Here is an 11,260-nt window from a genome sequence, read left to right as displayed (position 1 = left end):
GGGGGATGCCGTGACTCGTAGGGTCCCGGGGCAGAGCCCCTGCCACTTAGGCGGCTCACCCACCTGCCTTTGCTCTGGTCATCAGCAATCTAGCTTCTCTGTCCACAGTCACCAGACAGGACACAGGACCCCACTCCTTCTCCCGCCAGGAAGCGGATTTTCCCTTTCTTTTCAAAGATGAGTAGACAGCTCCTCACGGATAAAGGAGAGCAGGGCCTCCTCCAGGATTTCTCCATCGGATGGTTGTTGCGGGGAGGGGCAGGGCTGGGAGCTGTGCTCGCGCAGACTGTATGAGTCTGAGAAGTTGGCTGCTGTCCACCCCACCGCCAGAGCTGGGAAGGGCCGGGAGAAGCCAAGGCTCCGTGGAGGGGCCCCTGGAGGAGTGTGTCAGGAGAGATGGCCCCTGGGTTAGAGGTGAGGGCAGGCCGGTGCCCTAGCCGTCTGGGGCGTGTCCTGGCAGACTTGGGCCTCTGCTCACCGGCCTGGGCAGGTTTCCGTTCTGTTCCTTCTGGGTTATGCCTTGTCCAGCTGCTCCATATGGTAAAGGAAAAGGAAGAGAGAAAGCACAGGCTTTCCTCTCTCAAGCCATCAGCTATCGAAGCCACCCGTTAGCTGTACATTCTCCAGACGACGCATAGCCCCCGTCTGCCGCAGAGGCCTCTCCTGAGATCTCAACAGGATGATTGTTTGACTGTTTTTTAAAGAAAAATCGTGACTCATGTAAGTGTAAAATGGACACACATCAACTACTTTATTTAATTCATTTATTCCTGAGGGAACCCGTTAGATGTTACAAAGCAGTCCAAAGGAGAATGAGAAATACCGCACAGACAGAGGCAGGTGGGAACGCTGCGTGAACGTGCAAGTGGATGTAGAGTGGACCGTGGCCGCTGGACAGAGTGCACCTGCATGTCTGTGGACAGGCTGGGTGTGCAGTCCTGCAGGCGCAGCTCCTAGTCGGGAGGGGCAGGGAGAGCCCGGAAGAGTCTCCGGAGGGAAGTCTTCCTGTGGTCATTGTTCTTGTCCATTTTAACTCTGTCAGAGACCCAGAGAGAGGTGAGAGCAGAAGGAAATCTGGGCATTTCTGTCACCAAAACCAGAGAGCTGAGACAGGAGACATACCTGTGCCCCGGACACCCTGACGTGTGTGTGTGTGCGAGAAGTGGGGACTGGGCAGAAAGAGGGGAGGGGATCAATAGTGTGAGTATGTATGTAAATAAGAGTTTATAAAGGGAAAAAAATCAAGGAAAAGATAAACGAGGGAAAGGGAATCGATACATAAATAAGTAAGAGGGAAAGGGAAGAGACCAGCAAATGAGAAGCAAGAGGAGGCCTCGGGGAGGCGAGGGAAGAACTGCTTTGCTCCTTCACTCCTCAGCTCATTTTCTTGTTTATTCACTGAACAGCATTATCGGGCAGTGTACTCCCCCCTGGAGTACAAGTTCAAGCAGCTGCACTTGACCCTTACCACTCATCCTACAGGGAGGGACACTGTACAGTAGGCGGCGTAATAGCCCCTAGAGTGGTCCACGTCCTGATCCCTGGAATCTGAATATTACTGTACAGGGCAGCAAGGATTTTGCAGATGGGATTAAGTTCAGGACCTTGAGATGGAGAGGATTCTGCATCATCTGAATGGGCCTGATGTACTCACCGGGGTCCTGATAAGAGGGAGGGAGGTGATCAGAGGAGGAGAAGGTGATGTTATGGTGAAGCAGAGACCGGAGTGATATGGCCACAAGCCATAGAGTGCTGGCAGCCTCTGAAAGCTGGTGGAGATGAGGAACATGTTCTTTTCTGGAACCTCTCACTGGAGGCCCTCCAGCATTTCGTCTGTAGCCCTGTAGGACCTGGGTTTCTGACTTTCAGAACTGGAAGAGAATAAATTGGTGTTGTTTTAGCCATTAAGTTTACAGTGCTCTGTTACAGCATTAGCAGGAAGTGAGTACACACTCTGTACAGGTGCACTATTGCAAGACAGAGCCCTCTGATAAGGGAAACTGAGTCAGGCAGGGGAGCCGCTGCCTGTTGTCCTGGGGGAGAAGGACTCCTGCTGACACCTGAGGGTTTTGGAAGACGTGGCTGGTAGAGCATTGGGCTTATTTTGGATGCGGTGGGAGGGATGCCATCCCAAAGTATACCAGAGGACGGAATAATGTTGCAGAGGCCCTGAAGCACTGTTTTCTTACATATCGGGGCAGAGGGAGGCTGGAGGCAGGAACCGTGAGCATGTGGTTGTGGTGGTTTGTGCAGGACATACAGGGATGAACCCCGTCATGGGGTGAAAATGCAAAGGAGAAGAATTCTCAAGACTTTTAGGAGGCTTTTGCAGGAAGGTGGGTGCTATATGAATTCAACATGGTGGTTTTAGACAAAGGGCTTAAAACCATTAATTAGTCATCTGAAATACGTATTAGCTTGAGTAGGTGGCCCCATGGAGCCAGCTGCCGGCCTTCCTGGGAAAGCAGCCTCAAACTCCCTTCTTGGTGTCCTTAGAAAATGTGAACTTAGAGGTACCCACATTGCCTGAGTCTGTCAATAACTGGGTAAAAGGAAAGATCGTATTTACTACGGCCTTGATTCTGAGACTAGCCTAAAATTCACTTTAGAAATCCAGAAGATGTTTTGTTCATCTATCCATTCCTAAAGGCCACACAGGCAGAAGTCTCAGCAGCTGTGGCCCAACAGCACACTGCCTGTGGGATCTCCGAGAGGCTCATCGTGGAAGTCGTGATTGGCCAGGGTGCGTTTCTCGGGGTGTCGGTGGTCCGCATGCCTGTTTGCTACCTAGCAAGCATGTCTTTTGGCTGGCCACTTGAGGTATTTGGTTGTGATTATTTGCTCTTTGAGCCTCAGAGCTTCTCCCATGATGAATGCTTGTGAGCCAAATGATTTGGCAGTAGACTTCGGTGTCGTGGCCATATGGGGAGCAGCAGGATCAGTGTCTTTTCAAAATTCTCCTCCCGCAGGCCCTCTCCTCTTTCTGCTTGTATACGTGTCCCTTTCACAATCCCAGTGGCTGTCGAACACACCAGAACAGCTTGTCCCACAGCACAGATTCTCCTGCTACCTTACTCCACTCTGGGCCTGATATTGCATTGGTTCATGCTTTTTCCCTGGATGGTATGTGACGGACCTTTCTCTTGATTTCCCATATTCTTCACCTAAATTTCCATTTCTTATTTATTTATCATTTGCAGTATTGGTTCTGTTTGGGGGATACCTTAAAAGTGACATGGGGTCTCACAGTGAGAGAGGGATCCACGCTGGGGTCCCCATGCAGGTGAATTTTGGGTGATTTTTTTTTTAAGATTTTATTTATTTATTTGACAGACAAAGATCACAAGAAGGCAGAGAGGCAGGCAGAGAGAGAGAAGGAGAAGTAGGCTCCCCGCTGAGCAGAGAGCCCGATGTAGGGCTTAATCCCAGGACCCTGAGATCATGACCTGAGCCGAAGGCAGAGGCTTCAACCCACTGAGCCACCCAGGCACCCCTTTTGGGTGATTTATAACTGGTACAGTGGAAATAGTCCAGAATTGAGGGATGTAGGCCAGTATGAAAGATCTATAGATTTGGGGGCCCTCTGCCTGCAGGGTCGTATGCCTGGGAAGGAGCTCCCCTTCTCAGTGCTTTTCAAAACTAGTTCTAATCATTCTGACAGACATTTAACTTTGGTCTCTTTTAGAGTCAGTAGCATGTCCTGAAGAATTTAGCGAGGGCCAGCAGGCATTCTCTCTCTATGACCTGCTCACACAAGGAGCTAAAGTTGAGTGTGTTCCAGGCACAGCCCATGTTCTCAGCCTTCCTTGGCCATGCTGGGCCAAGCGTGTTGCAGATCACTCAGGGATCAGCCCTTATACGGACATTGACATTCCTTAGAAATGTGGCAACAAAAGTGATTTCCTAAAGTTGGTAAACACAGTATTTCTTCATTCTGCTTACTAGGCCATGCTCTCATCCAGGGAATTATTTTTTTCTCTAGAATAGATTAGATTAGAATAGAATAGTTTTTCCACCTTCTATTTCCTCCTCCTATGGAATGATGATAGGCATCAGGAGGAGGGGTTCTGAATTTTTGCAAGTGTTTGTGTTCTGGTCGACATTGTGCTGATGTTGATCCTGGCACCCCATTCTTATTGAGGCTTATTGGAAACGGGCCACCCCATGTAACCTGGATTTGTTGGAACCTCAATTTGGAAACAATTTCTTAGCATCACTAGTTCTCCTGATCATACATGTTATAATTAAGAGGCTGCAAGAATTTTAGAGCCCTGGAGACCCAAGACCTTCCATGGAACCAGTGTGCATATTGTCTCCTAAATAAGGAACATTCATGGCAGTCCATTAAACTGGGGCACATGATAAGTAGATGACTTAAATCAAGAGTGTGAGTCAGGAAATGGAATTCAGGAGGAGTGGACTGACCGTATCAGTCTGTGGCCTCACACACAGGCCTTTCGCACCCCTCCTCCTCTGACAGCAGGTCCATGTGGCTCTGGTTTCATAATGCTGGGTACCCTCTATATTGTCACATGAAGAACCTGTGTGCTGGGAGCTGGGGGCTGGAGAGGAGGGGGGCGGGTCTCCAATATATACCGTCTCCATATACCCCATCTGCAGACCAGAGTACTAAGGGCTTGGGTAGGCTGCAAATAAAGGAAAATCCAAAAGGCAGAGGTTTATAAGAAATGGAGTTTGTTTTTTCTGCCTGCAAGAAGTCTGAGTTGTTGGAAGTACAGGGCTGGGTTGGGGTTTAGGGAGGCTGAGCTTTGATGGCTTCTTTGGCCTTCTCCTCAGAGTCATCTTAGAAGGTGGCTGATACAGGTGGGTAGGCCTGGAGGGAGCAGTGGGCCGTGAGGCTGGCACTCTCTCTGCCTGGTGTGGGGATGGCTGTCAGCTTCTTTTCCACCTGGTCAGTCTGGTATTTAGGCAGCCCTTTTGAGAAAGGATAATGTGTACTCATGCCAAAGGGCCAGACAGGAATCCCAGATGTGAAAGGGCAGCCCCAAGGCATGTGGGAGCTTTGGTGGGGCTCATACTTCTTGTGTTCCTGGGAGCTCCTCAGTCACCCCACTCAACAAGGCCTGTATTGGCCTTTCCAACATGGCACTGCCTGGAACTCTGTCAGAAACTGAGATGCACGTCAGCCCTTGGCCTTCAACATTCACTTCACTCATAGACCACACAAGGTTGAGGTGAAGGGGGATGCAGTAGTTACCTAGGGAGGCCCAGCATTGTGACCCTTGGGAGTTGTCATGGGACAAGACAGTGGGACAGCTCCCACAACAGTCTTTGCTTGCTGCTTTTATCTGCTTTGCCTTCAAAATTTGCCTCTCCTTCTTCCCTTCCACCTCTTCCTTGACTATTCAGTTAAAGGCAGGCCGAGTTACCTAGCATGCCTCGCTGCACCTCTCCCCTTCCCTTTTCTGGATGACAAAGGAGAAGCTGCCACAACTCAACAAGACCCATGTCCTGGGGGTGGGTATCAGTCTCAGACTCCAGAGTCAATGTGCAAGAAATACACACTGGTTTTTCTTTTTTCTTTTCTTTTTTTTTTTTAAAGATTTTATTTATTTATTTGACAGACAGAGATCCCAAGCAGGCAGAGAGGAGGCAGAGAGAGAGGAGGAAGCAGGCTCCCTGCTAAGCAGAGAGTCTGATGTGGGGCTCGATCCCAGGACCCTGGGATCATGACCTGAGCCGAAGGCAGAGGCTTTAACCCACTGAGCCACCCAGGTGCCCCCACACTGGTTTTTCTTTAACGTAATTTCTCAGGCTCTCATACTGCGCTGGCAGAGGAAGCTTATTCTCGGTCAGCTCTCATCCTCTGCCTTTCCTGAGGATGTGCTCAGTGCTAGGGGCTGGGCTGACTGCCTGGTCGTAGTGCCAACGTCTCTCCACTTGAGTTTATTAGGTATTTTTCCGGCCATATCGTGGTCATCGGGCCCTGACAGTCACTGTTGTTGTCTCTTGTTCTTAACTTGATCCTGACTTTGCTTCCAGCCTGTTCTCTCTGGGCCTGGGAAGCTCTCAGGAGCTCCCACCCATCCCTAGGAAGAAGTCAGATGAAGTTGGGTCTGGCTTGCTAATTCTGAACCATTAAATAAGTATTTATTCTGCCTTCCTTTCCTGGGGAATTTAGGGTTTTGCCCAACCATGGGGTTTAGCTTGGGGTTTGAGATTATCCTTCTGCTTATTAATCACCAAAAGGGCAAAGTGAGGCTGGCACACATTTGGGGCATAGGCTCTTCCCGGGACCCTCTACTCTACTCAGGAGAGCACTGTGTGGCTGAAGACAGAGACATCCTTTGTAAGGTCACACATTCCTCCTGAACTCTGGTCTTATCCCAGGACCTGAGCTTTGCACTCAAATGTGAAGGTAAAGATGCCATTTCCTCTGCCAAGTCACGTCTGGATGCAGTAGGAAACATGGAATGACTCTATTATATGACCCGGGAGAAGACCTTGGGAACAGAAGAGCCCCGTTGACCATTCAAGAAATCCCACCAAATCTATGTAAGAGGAAGAGAGAAAGGATGAAGAGAGGTTTTTCCCTTTTAATACCACATAGATTAAATTTTAGACTGTGTATGTGTGTGTGTTTTAAATTTTGGTCCTTTAGATGGCAGAGAATTTCAGAATATCTGAGTAAAAATAAACTTACTTTTCAGTGCTCCTGGAGTCTCTTTGAGATGATCAGAAGTTAAGAAACTCTTTTACTTAAAATTCTTTTTAACTTGTAAAGTGATCTGATAGGCCATCAAACTTTTTAGGTGCACCCAAAATAACACCCGATTTCTGAAACCACCGTATTTTACACTTTCACTTCCCACATACAACAGCTCGGTGACAAGAAACCATCTGAATGATGTGCGGAATTGAGGTTCTCGGAAACACACTCAGGACCTGTTGTTCACAGTGCGTCTTCTCAGCCGCTCCTTCTGCCCGGCGTGTCCCCATCCTGTCCCCCTGGCACACTCCTGCCTCTACTTCAGGAACCCGCTCCAGCACCGTCTCCTCAGCTTCACCCGGCAGTCCGTCCCACCGCCGGCAGGGGAAGCCGTTTTCTCCCTGGGTTCCCTCCTCTGTTAGAGCTCTCCCTCGCTGTATTAGAGAGACCAGGTCCCCCAAGGGTGTCCTCCGTGCCATTGTCATCTATGATTTACACACCTCTTAGATACACTGCCTAAAATTTTAGACCCTCAGAATCTGCAAATCTCCCTTAACTCTACCCGTCTGCCTGTAAGAAAGGTGTTATCCTGGTGTGTGTTGGTAGATCCCTGGGCATCTAGACCTGCATTGGCCTAACATGTATTTTGATGGGGTCACAGCTGTGAGAACAGAAGGGCACATGGCTACTGGTTTCCCAATGGGTGAGCTGTTTCTTTTCTAGGGCCAGCTCTTACTGATTTCTCAATCTCTGGGGGTTATGTGTTGCCAGACACATAGTGTTATGGGTTGAATTATGTCCCCCCCCCCAAATGTTTACATTGATATCCTAAGTCCTAGTACACCGGAATGTGACTTTTTTTAGAAATAAGATGGTTGCCGATATAATTAGTTAAGATAGAGATCATACTGGAAGTTGGGTGGGCCCGTAACCCAGGGTTACTGGTCCTTCTAAAGAGGGGAAATCTGGACACAGGCATGTCCATCAGCAGAACATCATGTGAAAGTGAAGGCCACAGATGGCAAGCAGATCACTGGAAGCTGGGGTGGAGGCATGGAAAACAGATTCTCCCTCGTGGCCCTCAGAAGAAACCAACCCTGCCAACAAAATTTGATTTTGGGCCCTTGGCCTCCAGAACTGTGAGGCAATAAATTTCTGTTGTTAAAGTCCCCCAGGCCATAGTACTTAGTTAAAACAGCCCTATAAAGGAATACACCTCGTATATCTCCTGGATAAATACTAATCAAGTGAATGAATGAATAAATGAACTTTCCAGTGGCAAAGGCCCAATGAAGAGCATCTCATGACAACTCATGGGCCAGTCCACACTTGTCCGATGACCTTAACATTGGGAGAGCCTCACCCCTTGGCAGCTGGTTGAATTTTGTGATGTCCATATGAAATATCCGGTATCCCACAGGCTTAATGACAACTAGTGGGGTGACCTCAAGGGGGTGGGATAGCTGCGTGAACATCTGTGCTTCTAAGGGGGTCTTGGAGTTTTTAAAAATGGAGGAAAGAACAAATGAGAAACCCATGCAGTCTGACATGTCTTAATCTGAAGCTATTTTGAAACTTTTATTCTTTTAGGAAAATACTTGCTTCTTTAGGGCAGATTAGTTAAGGAGCATACACATTGCCGGCTGAGTATGACAGGAGAGCTCCCCCTGCTACAGCACTCTGGCTTCGTTCAGAGCCTCCAAGCTGCTGTCTGAGCACTTGGGCAGGGTGGGGAGGGCAGGGCATTTACATGGTTGAAGACCAAGGTGGGGTCTCACACCCCAGTCCTCACTCATCAGTGCCTTTCAGCTGTTGCTCTCACCCTTTCCTCTCTTGTGCCCAGATGTGAGGAGCCCTCACCATCCATCTTTATCCGTGCCTCTCATCCAGTTCACTGATGCTCTGTCCATGTAAGTGTTTTATGTTTGAGCAGTGCCATGGATTCCACTGGAGAGGTGTTGTGGGTTAAACCCTAAAGATGTTGACGATGTCCTTAACTCCTCATCCCTAATACCCGGGAATGCCATCTCGTGTGGAAATAAGGACTTTGCAGACAATGAAGTTAGATGAGCTCATCAGGGTTGAGTACTAATCCAGTATGACTGGTGTCCTTAAAGAAAGGGAGAATGTGGACACACACACACACACACACGCACACACGGAGAAAATGCTGTGTGGACACAAAGAAGGGATCAGGAGACGTGTCTGCAGTCAAGGAATGCCACAGATTGCCAGCAAAGGCCCCAAGTAAGGAGAAGGGCCCAGACAGATTCCTCCTCACGACCCTCCGAAGGAACCTGGAGCCCGGGCTCCCAGCCCCCAGAGCTGAGAGATGATACACATCTTGGTACTTCGTTACGGCGGCCCTCACTCACTAACGCAGGGGGTGATCTGGAAGTTTGCTCTCCGGAACCGCGGCTTGTTTGGAGGACGGGCGTCAGTTGGCTTTTTCCCTTATAGAAGCATCTCACATTTAAAGAAGTGGTTCTGGGCTGAGGATACCTGGCAAGTGGTCATCTCAGTCACAAACTTCTGGAAGTAGCGTTGTGAAGAATTTGATTTTAATAGTTGTCATTTCTTTCATGGCTTTCTTCCTCCTGTTTCCTTGCTGGCCTCGCGTTACTCCTGGCACATGGACTGCCTGCTCTTTACGCTAAGTGCTTTGATTTGGGTGCCTGATGACCAGTTGCCAGGAGCCTCTGCTGGCCGCAGGTGGGAGGCCATGGAGTGTGTTCTCGGGCTTGCTGTCCCCCCCCTCACAGACCAAAGTGGGGACATCCTCTGGCTCTTCAGCTTGCTCTGTGGCATGTCTCGCTGCCGTGTGGCCTTGCTGGTAGATGAAGGAGAAGCACAGAGTTGGAGAAGGCTGTTGCGGTCTGAATGTGTGCGTCCCTGCAAAATCCTTCCGTGGAAGCCCAGCCCGCCATGTGACGATACTTGGAAACGGAGCCACTGGGAAGTGATTAGGTTCAGATGAGGTCATGTGGGTGGGGCCTCTTATAAGAAGAGGAAGAGACCAGAGCCCTCTCTCAGCCATTCGAGGACCCAATGAGAAAGCAGCCTTCTGCGAGCCAGGAAGAGGGCTCTCACCAGACACCGCATCTGCCGGCACCTTGATCTTGGACTTCCAGCCTCCAAAACCGTGAGAAATAAATGTCTGTGCTTTAAGCCACTTGGTCTGTGGTGTTTTGTGACAGCAGCCCAAGCAGACTAAGACAGAGGCTTTACTTTTCTGCTCCCCAAGAGCTGGGCCTCCTGGGATGGAGCAGAAGCTGTGAAGGCTGGGGTTTGAGTCTGGCCACTAATGACTGGCTGTCAAGTCAGAACAGGGACAAACCAGCTGTGCCTTGAAGAGACAGGGTGTTTTCCAGCTTCTATTCAGTGGGGTTAGAAACCCAAACATGTGTCAATTCTCCTAAGTGCACAGAATTCAGCTAGCTTCCCTCTGGTTGGGGAAAGCCAGCCCCCTGCGTGCCTTCCTCAGGCGCATCCTCATTTGATGTGCTCGAGGATCCTGGGACCTCAGACATGTCACTCTTGCTAAGGTCCTGCACACAGGAAGCCCACCGCCTCTTAGGCAGGCACATGTTAAGGAAGGGGGGGAATGGAAGAGCTATCAGATGCAGAAGGGAGAGGGCGGTCACTTCTAGACATGTGACACCTCTTCCACAGATGATGCCCAGTACTTCCTCCTTGGCCGTCCAAGTGAAGGCGAACACTGTGGTGACTCTAAAACACATCAACACGTATAAACCCTCCACAGAACCCTACGAGTAGATCAGTGTGCCTCATGTTTCTTCCTAATTTAGAGCCTGAATAGTTTACTTTTGTGGGCAAGTTTGGTTCGGTTCAAAACCAGTCTGTTTGGCTCCCACCCTTTGTAAGCTTGGGAGTAGCTCTTTCTGAGGGTAATTATGTCTGGGACGCTGTACCTGCCCTCAGGTGTGCAGCCTGTGAGGGGGGTCGCTGTGCACAGAACAGTGACATACATGTGAGGCTGAGTGTCCTGCATGACTTACGGAGGATGGAGCAGGGAGAGGCTGGCTCCCCAGGGCTCTGTGGCGCTGCCTTGGCCCACATCTCCAGCGTGGTCAAGAGGAGCAAGGGCCAGCTCATCCAGCGAGGGCTGGGGGTTCCTCCACACTTGATGGGTGTGGAGATTTTAGCAAGGATTGGGAGACATTCTGCTTGTGGGGCTGTCACAAGCAAAGTCTGTCTTCACTGGGTGCTGGGAGCAGAGATCTCACGATGGGGTGGAAGACTGGAGATATTCATAGAAGAGATGGTTTCTGCCTTTGTAGCCAGGCAGGATTACACTTTGTCTTCCGGGTCCTGGCTGTAAGTATCTTACAAGGTATTTTTGAGCCCGGACCAAGCTGAAAGGAGGTTGGGTGGCAGAGTATGCTGAGCCAAGAGATGGCAGAGAGGAAGGAGAGACTCACAAAGCACAACCCAGGGCTTGGGTTGGCTGGCCACGCAGGTCTAAAGGAAAAGAGGGCAAAGGGTTACCCCACTGAGCTTCTGCATCCTTAACCAACTTTGACATGGATCAGGGACCCCTAGGTGGCTCTGTTGGTTGAGCATCTGCCT

This window comes from Meles meles, chromosome 15 (genome assembly GCF_922984935.1).
Source record: "Meles meles chromosome 15, mMelMel3.1 paternal haplotype, whole genome shotgun sequence".
Lineage (NCBI taxonomy): Eukaryota > Metazoa > Chordata > Mammalia > Carnivora > Mustelidae > Meles > Meles meles.
Note: the sequence above shows the minus strand (reverse complement) of the source record.